The sequence below is a fragment of the Pseudorca crassidens genome, chromosome 18, assembly GCF_039906515.1.
Source record: "Pseudorca crassidens isolate mPseCra1 chromosome 18, mPseCra1.hap1, whole genome shotgun sequence".
Classification (NCBI taxonomy): domain Eukaryota; kingdom Metazoa; phylum Chordata; class Mammalia; order Artiodactyla; family Delphinidae; genus Pseudorca; species Pseudorca crassidens.
Window position 1 is genome coordinate 18494445 of NC_090313.1, and position 12123 is coordinate 18506567.

The following is a 12123-nucleotide window of genomic DNA, read 5'->3' on the forward strand; positions in this document are numbered from 1 at the left end:
TGCAGAAATACAAAGAATCATGAGGGATTACTACAAGCATCTATATGCCAATAAAATGGAGAACCTGGAAGAAATGGACAAATTCAGAGAAAAGCACAACCTTCTAAGACTGAACCAGGAAGAAATAGAAAATATAAGCAGACCAATCACAAGCACTGAAATTGAAACTGTGATTAAATATCTTCCAACAGGGCTTCCCTTGTGGCGCAGTGGTTGAGAGTCCGCCTGCCGATACAGGGGACGCGGGTTCGTGCCCTGGTCCGGGAAGATCCCACATGCCGCAGAGCAGCTAGGCCCGTGAGCCATGGTCGCTGAGCCTGCAAGTCCGGAGCCTGTGCTCCGCAATGGGAGAGGCCACAACAGTGAGAGGCCCATGTACCGCAAAAAAAAAAAAAAAAAAAAAAATCCAACAAACAAAAGCCCAGGACCAGATGGCTTCACGGGTGACTTCTATCAAACATTTAGAGAAGAGCTAACACCTATCCTTCTCAAACTCTTGCAAAGTATAGCAGAGGGAGGAACACTCCCAAACTCATTCTACGAGGCCACCATCACCCTGATACAAAAACCAGACAAAGAGGTCACAAAGAAAGAAAACTACAGGCCAATATCATTGATGAACATAGATGCAAAAATCCTCAACAAAATACTAACAAACAGAATCCAACAGCACATTAAAAGAATCATACACGGTGATCAAGTGGGGTTTATCTCAGGAATGCAAGGATTCTTCAATATACGCAAATCAATTAATGTGATACACCATATTAACAAATTGAAGGAGAAAAACCATATGATCATCTCAAAAGATGCAGAAAAAGCTTTCAACAAAATTCAACACCCATTTATAATAAAAACCCTCCAGAAAGTAGGAACAGAAGGAACTTACCTCAACATAATAAAGGCCATATATGACAAACCCACAGCCAACATCGTTCTCAATGGTGAGAAACTGAAACCGTTTCCACTAAGATTAGGAACAACACAAGTTGCCCACTCTCACCACTATTATTCAGCATCGTTTTGCAAGTTTTAGCCACAACAATCAGAGAAGACCAAGAAATAAAAGGAGCCCCAATCAGAAAAGAAGAAGTAAAGCTGTCACTGTTTGCAGATGACAATACTATACATAGAGAATCCTAAAGATGCTACCAGAAAACTACTAGAGCTAATCAATGAATTTGGTAAAGTACAAAATTAATGCACAGAAATCTCTTGCATTCCTATACACTAATGATGAAAAATCTGAAAGAGAAATTAAGGAAACACTTCCATTTACCACTGCAAAAAACACAATAAAGTACCTGGGAATAACCCTACCTCAGGAGACAAAAGACCCATATGCAGAAAACTATAAGACACTGATGAAAGAAATTAAAGATGATACAAACAGATGGAGAAATAAACCATGTTCTTGGATTTGAAGAATCAACATTGTGAAAATGACTATATTACCCAAAGCAATCTACAGATTCAATGCAATCCCTATCAAACTACCAATGGCATTTTTCACAGAACTAGAACAAAAAACTTCACAATTTGTATGCAGACACAAAAGGCCCCAAATAGCCAAAGCAATCTTGAGAAAGAAAAACAGAGCTGGCAGAATCAGGCTGTTAGACTTCAGACTACATTACAAAGCTACAGTAATCAAGACAGTATGGTACTGGCATAAAAACAGAAATATAGATCGATGGAACAGGATAGAAAGCCCAGAGATAAACCCACGCACATATGGTCACCTTATCTTTGATAAAGCAGGCAAGAACATACAATGGAGAAAGGACAGCCTCTTCAGTAACTGATGCTGGTAAAACTGGTCAGCTACATGTGAAAGAATGAAATTAGAACACTCCCTAACAACATACACAAAAATAATCTCAGAATGGATTAAAGACCTAAATTTACGGCCAAACACTATAAAACTGTTAGAGGAAAACACAGGCAGAACACTCTATGACATAAATCACAGCAAGATCCTTTTTGACCCACCTCCTAGAGAAACAGAAACAAAAACAAAAATAAACAAATGGGACCTCATGAAACTTAAAAGCTTTTGTACAGCAAAGGAAAACATAAGCAAGACGGAAAGACAACCCTCAGAATGGGAGAAAATATTTGCAAATGAAGCAACTGACAAAGGATTCATCTCCAAAATTTACAAGCAGCTCATTCAGCTCAATATCAAAAAAACAAACAATCCAATCCAAAAATGGGCAGAAGACCTAAATAGACATTTCTCCAAAAAAGATATACAGATTGCCAGCAAACACATGAAAGGATGCTCAACATCACTAATCATTAGAGAAATGCAAATCAAAACTACAATGAGGTATCACCTCACACCAGTCAGAATGTCCATCATCAAAAAATCTACAAACAGTAAATGCTGGAGAGGGTGTGGAGAAACGGAAACCCTCTTGCACTGTTGGTGGGAATGTAAATTGATACAGCCACTATGGAGAACAGTACGGACGTTTGTTAAAAAACTAAAAATAGAACTACCATATGACCCAGCACATACTCTGAGAAAACCATAATTCAAAAAGAGTCAATTACCACAATGTTCATTGCAGCTTTATTACAATAGCCAGGAAATGGAAGCAACCTAAGTGTCCATTGATAGATGAATGGATAAAGAAGATGTGGCACATATATACAATGGAATATTACTCAGCCATAAAGAGAAACGAAATTGAGTTATTTGTAGTGAGGTGGATGGACCTAGCGTCTGTCATACAGAGTGAAGTAAGTGAGAAAGAGAAAAACAAACACCATATGCTAACACATATATATGGAATCTAAAAAAAAAAAAAAAGTTTCTGATGAACCTAGGGGCAGGACAGGAATAAAGACGCAGACATAGAGAATGGACTTGAGGACATAGGGAGGGGGAAGAGGAAGCTGGGATGAAGTGAGAGAGTGACATGGACATATATACACTACCAAATGTAAAATAGGTAGCTAGTGGGAAGCAGCTGCGTAGCACAGGGAGGTCAGCTCACTGCTTTGTGACCACCTAGAGAGGTGGGATAGGGAGGGTGGGAGGGAGATGCAAGAGAGAGGAGATATGGGGATATATGTATACATATAGCTGATTCACTGTGTTGTACAGCGGAAACTAACAACATTGTAAAGCAATTATACTCCAACAAAGATGTTAAAAAAAAAGAAATAATCTATGAATCACTCAGCATAAGAAATTAACAGTAATATGAAGACATATATTTGGGGGAGAATAACTTTGTATATATGGCCAGAAATAAATCTGCAGTGGCACCAAATCAAAATGCATGCCTCTGTTTCTGAAACAGAGCATGAAAATGTACTGTACTGCAGATGAAGAAGAAGTTCATAAATTTAATGTAAACCATTAAGGAATGAAAACGAAAACATTTAAATGAAAAGTCACAGAGGTCAACTGTATAAAAAGTAATGATTGCTGGAGAAATAACTTCTTGGATGTTGATGGAGTAGTAAAAAGGTAATAATAACATCAGTCCCCTATATAATAATGTCACTATCTGTAATAACATCAGCCTCCCCTATTATAATATCACTATTCAGTATTTCCAAATTACAACATTAAAAGAGTATTTACTCTTTTAAAAGATATAGCAATGCTTTTCTAATGAGCACATAGTAACATTCAATATTTAAGTACATTTTTAACAATTATGGTATTTTATGTTGGTAGTATTACATATTTTATATATATATATATATATATGTACGTATTATAGTATTTTCTTCCATCTGGCTTCCCCACCACCACTTCAAATGCATTTGTTTTCATCTTTGAGGAAACCACAAAGCAGTGAAACCACAGTAGTTTAAGACATTAGTAAATGGTGTACTGGAGTAATTGTAGATCAAAAACATTTATGCTCAAAGTCTCATTTCTCCTCTGCTATAAGAGATTTTAGCTAATTTCCTCCTTAATATTATTTGTGATTTTCTAAAGTGGCCAGTATATATATATATATATTTCAAAATCGTGGGACTAATACTCAGGATTCTCCAGAGAAACAGAAAAAATAGGATGTAAATGGTAATGGAGAAGTTTAGGTATGTGGCTTTATCTTTTAACTATTTCATTTAATATTATTTCAAATGTATAGAAAATTTGCCAAAACATACAAAGATTCTAGTACACTTTTTAAACAAGATTCACTAATTATTTACATTTAGCTCCACTTGATTTTTCATTCTCATTCTGTCTCCCAGATACACACACTTTAGTGTATATTTCCTAAAAACAAGGAAATTCTACTTTAACCACAGAACAATGATCAGTAGCAGGAAATCTGACATTAATATAATTCTATCCCAATGATTTTTTCATATCTTGTCTTTGTCCCCAGTCCAGAATGGAATCCAGGGTCCTGCATTAAGTTGCCTTATCTCTTCAGCCCACTTTAATCTGGAAGCCAGTGTTTCTCAGCATTTCTTTACCGTTCCTCCCCTTGAAATTTTTGAAGGGTACAGCCTCCTTCTTTGGCAGAATCCCCCTCAAGCTGAGTTTCACTGTTGTCTCATGATTAGAGTAAGTTTATGTCCTTACGGCAAGAACGCCACGGAAGTCATATGTGTCCTTCTAGGTATATCAGGATGCACATGCTGTCAGTTTATCCCAATGTTGATGATAATCAGGTTGATGACTGGTTTGAAGTGTTGTACCCTGTATCTATCCAGTAAAATTCACATTTGCTTACTATGTCATCAATAGTTTGACACTGTCAATATGATGCTCTTTATCAAAAATTTACCCACTAATTTTAGCAAAATCTGTTAATTCTTGACTGAAGTATTCCTCTGATAGCTACAACACGGTGATCTTCAAACCTCTTCATTAAGTCTGCATTTATTTGTTGATATTCTATTGCAAGGAAGAGTTATTCCTTCTTTCCCATTTATTTGTTCATTCATTCATTTATTCATTTATATCAGGTTGGACTCATGGATTCCCATTTTATCAATATTAAATGGATTTGATCTTTTACTGTTCTTATTTGTTTCTGATACTCAAATTATACTAGATTTGTCCATTTGGAGACTCTTCAGTCTGGATTCTGGGTGCCGTTAACATGTCTCTATTATTGTTTGAGAAATTATTTACTTTCTAGACAAGATATTCTAGGCTTATCCTTACTCTTCCGGTCCAGACTCTGGGACCCTCCATTTCTCTAAGGAACCCTGGTTACGTTGATGGAGAATGATATTTAAAAACCAGGATTTGGGCAATAGATATAGCAATTGATATTGATATGATGTTGCTTCTACACACTCTCAACAGAGCTAGAAAGTGTGTGTGTGTGTCTATCCGTGTGTCTATCTATCTAAATATCAAGTATGTATCTGTATATCTATCTATATTGAAAAGCCATGAATTAACATTTATAGTTCCAATTCCAATACAATAAACCAAGGTCATTTTAATATTTCCCTTTTCCACATTAGTAGTACAATATATAACAGCTGGGAACTAACTCCCATTATCCTCAATGTATTTTTCATTTGATCAAGCCTAAAATATGAGAAAATGTTTCCAAGATTGTGAACACATGGCACTACCAAAAAATAAATCATACTAATTGTGTTCCGTATCTGTATATAGTTACTGATCATGTGTGTATCGGAGTGGGGGAGCGTGGTTAGTGGTTACATACAGTGAAATGCACAAATCTTAAAGGTACCATTCAGTGAGTTCTGGCAAACATAAACTCTCATAATCCATACTCCTATCAAGATACAGAACATAACCATCACCCCAGAAAGTTCACTTGCCCACTTTCCACCAAGTACCAATGTTCTAGTTTTTTCACCATTGAATTATATTGCTATTTCAAACACTGTATGGCCTCATACAGTAGGTACTCCTGACCTTGTCTTATTTCACTCGGTGTAATATTTTTGAGATTCAGACATGTTGCATGTATCAGCAGTTTGTTCCTTTTTATTAGTGTATAGAGTTCATTGTATAACTACACCACAATTTTCTTATTCTTTTTGCTCTTGATGGATATGTGTATTTTTCCACTTTTGGCAATTTTAAATAATGATGCTGTGAATATTTATGAACAAGTCTTATATGGAGATATATTTTCATTACTCTTGGGTAAATATGTAGGAGTATAATTGCCAAGTGAATGAGGAGGGGTATTTATAACTCTGTGAGAAAACGTCAAAACACAATCCAAAGTGATTATACCATTCTAAACGTCAATCAGAATGTATGAGTTAATCCACATACTCAGCAACAATTAGTTTGGTAAGTCTTTTTTCAGTTGAGTTATTCACATGTGTGAAATAGGATCTCATTATGGTTTTGATTTATATTTCCCTGATGACTAAGAATTTTGAGCAATTTTTATGTGTTAAATGACCATTCACATGTCTTCCTTTGTAATGTGCCTATTCAAATCTCTTACCCACTCTATTAGGTTGTCTTCTTCTACTATTAATTTGTAGGCCTTCTTTTTATAGTCTAGATAAAAGACCTTTGTCCAATATAGTTTTTTTTAAATAAATTTATTTATTTTTGGCCGCATTGGGTCTTCATTGCTGGGTGCGGGCTTTCTCTAGGTGCGGCGAGCGGGGGCTACTCTTTGTTGCAGAGCACAGGCTCTAGGAGCATGGGCTTCAGTCGTTGTGGAAACGCGGGCTCAGTAATTGTGGTATGCAGGCTTCAGTAGTTGTGGCTCACGGGCTCTAGAGCACAGGCTCAGTAGTTGTGACGCACGATCTTAGTTTCTCTGCGGCATGTGGAATCTTCCCAGACCAGGGCTCAAACCCATGTTCCCTGCATTGGCAGGAGGCTTAACCACTGTGCCACCAGGGAAGTCCCCAATATAGTTTTTGCACATATTTACTCCAGTGTGTGACTTTGTGCTCATTTTATGTTACTTAATAAACATACATTAACTTTAGATGAAATTTAAAATTTTTTATTAGCATTTTTAGCAAATAGCAAATTTTAATAACATTTTTAAAAGTTTTAGCTATTGTTTTCTGTGCCCTAAGTCAAGTAGATATACTTCTGTATTCATTTAAAAGCTTTATAGATTTTATGTTTAAGTCTATGATCCACCCATGACTTGATTTTTGTGTATGGTGTGACACACACATACATGCACATAAAAATACACACTCAACTGAACATTTTATAAAACCATCTGCTGGCAATGCTTTTCTTTACCAATTGGATTGCTTTAGCAACTCTCTTGAACATTAATCGGCCTTACTCTCCTGTTTCAGTGATCTATTTGTCTAATTTAATGCCAGTTCCACACTGTCTGGAATACTGTAGCTTTAATTTAAATTTTGATGTCAGGTAGTGTAAGCCCTGCAATCATAAGCATCATTTTCAATATTTTTGGTTATTCTACGTCCTTTATATTATCATACAGATTTTTAAAATAATTTGTGTTTTGCATAAAACAGGCTACTGAGATTTTGATTGGTATTGCACAGAGTCCTGACATTAATTTGGGGGAGAATTGACATCTTAACAATACTGACTGTTAAAATCATTGACATGGTATTTTTCTCCAATTATTTAGATATATTTCACTGGTTATAGAATTCTTGTTAGACAGGTACGATTTTTCTTAAAATACTTTAAAAATATCTTTTCAGGGCTTCCCTGGTGGCGCAATGGTTGAGAGTCCGCCTGCCGATGCAGGGGACACGGGTTCGTGCCCTGGTCCGGGAAGATCCCACATGCCGCGGAGCGTCTGGGCCCGTGAGCCATGGCTGCTGAGCCTGCGCGTCCGGAGCCTGTGCTCCGAAACGAGAGAGGCCACAACAGTGAGAGGCCCGCGTACCGCAAAAAAAAAAAAAAACTTTTCATTGTCTTTCTCTTACATTGCTTCTGAAAAGTAGCTACTGTTACCCAGTATTTAATATATCTTTCTATCTAGTTGCTTTCAAAATTTTTTATTCCTCTTTGGTTTTTGAACGTTTTACTCTGATACATTTAGATCATTGATGTTTCTTTATATCATGCTTTGAGTTAGCTGATCTACTTTGTTCTTGAAGTTGTTTGTTTTTCACCAAATTCAGAAATCCTTGTATATTATTTATTCAAATATATTTTCTCCTCCATAATTTTTTCCTCTTCTCCTGCATCTCTAATTACATGTTTGGCAAACTGTGTCCTACATGTTTCTTGAGTTTGGGTTTTTTTTTAAATCATTCTCTTTCCTTAAGTAAGGATAATTGCTATTGATGTAAATTCAAATTTACTGGCTCCTTCCAAGCTTTCTCCAATATTGTTAAAATCATCCCAGTAAATGTTTAATTTTAGATATTTTATTTTGAATTCTACAATTTCCTTTTGGTACTTTTGATACATAGATAGATAGTTAAATAGATATTATTTCACATCTCTTCTCTCAATAGAAACATATTTTTCTTTAGGTCCTTGAAAATATTTAATATGGCTACTTCAAGTCCTAACCTGCTAATTGCAAAACATGTGCATCTCGAGTTTATGATTTCTTTAATACCACCTTTTTTTTTTTCACATCTTTATTGGCGTATAATTGCTTTACAATGGTGTGTTAATTTCTGCTTTATAATAAAGTGAATCAGCTATACAAATACATATATCCCCTCCCTCTTGCGTCTCCCTCCCACCCGCCCTATCCAACCCCTCTAGGTGGTCACAAAGCACCGAGCTGATCTCCCTGTGCTATGCGGCTGCTTCCCACTAGCTATATATTTTACATTTGGTAGTATATATTTCTTTTACCTTGACTCTAGGTCCCATGTCTCATTTTTTCTTGGCATGTATGTTATTTTTTAAACTAAATTTTGTGGCTATATCATAAACTTAGATTCTGTTATTTTCCTCAAAAGAACATTTTTAGTTAGGGCTAGCAGTTAACGTAGCTGGACTGACTCCAAGCACTGTCCTCCCTTCTGGTGGACAGCAGCTAAGCTTAACTCAGTTCTTTTAGCTTTCCAGCTGTCTGTTGTGCTGGGATTTCTGGAGTCTCCCTCCCTCCCTCCCAGTTCAGGAATTAGCCAAAGACTTAAGAAGAGTTTATATGCAGATTTGATTTGAGGTTTCTTCCCTCCCTCCATGGTTCCCTCCCTTATTGGATTCCCCTCTTACTTTCAAGCCTCTCTCATAGACTCAAACTTCAACATCTGACTCTTCAAGCCAGTAAGATCGTGGCTTTTGGCTTGAGTTCTAGCCATCTGGTGTCACATAGCTGGGAGTGCCCTCTGACAGAAAGCCTTATAAATACGAATCTCACCCAGCACAGTTCTCTTCCTTTAAGGGTCAAATCCCCACCAGCCTCTCAGCTCCCTTTTGATTATTTTCCTATGCCTGTTTTATATTTTCCCCAGAGTTTATAATTTGGAGTTCCAGCTTTGCTGCTATTCCTGGAATTGGAACCAAGTAGTTCCTTTTTTATTTCAGTCATCATAAGGCATTATGATTCAAATATTTTCAATCTATAAAAACTGGCAGCTCTTTTTCTTACTCTGCCAGGAACAGTGCTATGCTATACATACCCACACACCTCGACACCATGCACAAGAATATAACTGCATTTAATCCTGAAAATAACATTGGCGATAAGCATATTTATTGCATTTTACATTGCCAAAAGTAAGGCTGAGAAATATTGTTGCTTGAGCAAGTTCAAAAAGTTAGGTACAGTAAAAATCAATCATAGTCATTTCACATTCTATTTCTATTCATTCTACACCCCCCTTTCAAGCAACTACATCTTAAGTCTATAATTTGAAAATGTCAACACCATTGATGATTACCAGTTAAGCAGTATAATTTAGTGGTTAAGGTCATGGGCTTCAGAATCAGACAAACTTGGTTTTTAGTCCTCCCTCATCACCTACTCCCTACAGGTAATGAACAAATCTACAAAAGGGGATGAAAGTAATAACAGAAAACTGCTGTGACGATTAAATATGATATTTCATGCAGACTATCTAATATACATAGAAAGTGCCACACAGATATTAGATTTTATAATAACTATCAGAGTTTAATTCCAAGATGCTAAGAATTTAATCTTCTTGCAAAAGAGTTTTTTATAAAACTGTCTCATGATATCTGTGTACCAGACTTGATCTATCACAGATGGATAAATAATCCCAATACAATACAAAATGAAAAGAAACGGAATGAAAATTTATTGGAGGTGTACTGTATGCCTAACACTGAGATAGGCATTTTAAAATATATTATTGTATTTTATCTTCACAGCACACTGCAAAGTAAATATGACTTTCATTTTCACAAATAAGGAGGTTAAAATTTAGAAAATTTAAAGTAATTTATCCAACAACATAAACTGTTATCTCAGATACTATTAGAATCTTAGTCTGCCTAACACATTTCACTTCCCCATGTAACAAATTTGGACAGTACTGACTACTGTGAGTCTAGAGTGAGTACCGAGTCTTATAATACGCTTGTAATTAAAACACAGCCTGTTGTTTAAATGCTTTCTGAACTTCTTTTCCTCAGTCTCTCTCCTACCTTGCTTAATTTACTGTCCTAATTTTCTTCCTTCAAAATTTCATGCCAGCATAATTCAACTATAACTTGATCCTACTGTCTTTCTCTGTATCCATTTCTTTCATTTTTATTGGATTGGTGCCAAAACGTAGTTTCATGTTCCTCAAAAACCTTTCACATAGTACATAATCACACAGTACACTGTTTTAGGCATTGAGAAAGTAAATTAGACTTATACAGTCTTTTCCCTTCTCTGAAGGTTTTAACTGCATTGATTTGATTAAATCTCATATGGCCACTTACTGTTTTACCTAGCTAATGCATTCTGTCCTAGCCCACGTTTCCAGCAGTCCTGAAGAATGGTTTCAATTAGAACTGCAGAAGGTACACCATATTGATATTTTAAAGTGGTTCAGCCATTAGAAAAATGGTCTTAGAAATAGGAGAATAAATGTCAGATAGTATATGTAAGGTTATAAACATTAGTTCTGTAAATACTGAAAGGACTGATTCAACAGAAATGAAACAGCAATCAAGGGGGTGGGGACACTGTTACATACAATGATAATGGATGAAGTGTGAGTATGACACTGGATTCTACTCAAAAGTACTCACTTTTTATACTAAAGATGGTTTTATGCAATTTTTGATACTTTGTACAGTTTAGGTCATAATTTTTAAAAGATTAATAAAAACATTAGGGATCAAAATGAACCATCCATCTCAACTTGCAGAAAGTAAAAGAAGATACAAAGAGGATACATCACAGATCAGGAATGAGAAGAAATGAGTTCTATTCTCAGCTTTGCCTCTAACATCTAAGGATATTACTTAACAATTCTTTTACCAAGTCGAAGAGGATCATCCATTTCTTATACTCTTTTTTTATTGTACCCTAATTTAGGATTGGTTTTCAGGGGTCACAATTCGTATCTGTGGAGCATCAAGTAAACAAAAATGACTTTTTCTCATGTGTCTATTACATGCAGGTACAGGCTGTGGTGAGTGCCCCTCTAAGCCTATGGGATCTCTACACGACAGTTCTTTTCCACGTACTGGCAGCTCAGGGGACCATGGCACACCATATGACGTTTTTGACAACATACACTGAAAGAGCTGGGTGACAGAACACATTTCCTTAGCTCCCACTTCTATTATTCAGTGACTTAAAACCTGTGTTAAGTGCTACTTCAACTAACACACAGTTTGTTGTTTTGTCACCTTCCTTCTTATTTTTCTACCATTATCCCCTTATAATACTGACTCCAATCTATGCATTGGCTTAGTAGATGTCAGAAACTAACATTTAAGAAATTTTATTCCTGTTTAAGTAAATAACTATGACTCATACCTGCTAGTAATTCTAAGAAAACTTCACAAGCACAGGGGAATATATTAAGCTGGAAAAGATCTTTGATTGACCATATGTATCCTAACATGAAGTTTCTAACACCTATAAGAGAGAAAGAGATCTACCTAGTCTTAGGGTGAGAATCAGGTAATTTGTTAAGAGTGAGTGAGGGAACATTAAAGGTTTGAAGTACCAGTGATTATCGTTTTCATTCCCCTTCAAGAATAAACTTTTCTTTTCCTCGCGATCACCATTTAGCAGGAATATACCATGA

At 36.0% G+C, this 12123-nt stretch overlaps 1 protein-coding gene across 1 annotated transcript in view; it reads right to left on the reverse strand.

The window, feature by feature from the left end:
- The window catches only part of GPC5 (glypican 5), a 1357540-nt gene that overhangs the window by 975019 nt on the left and 370398 nt on the right, over positions 1-12123 (reverse strand). The window lies entirely within an intron of this gene.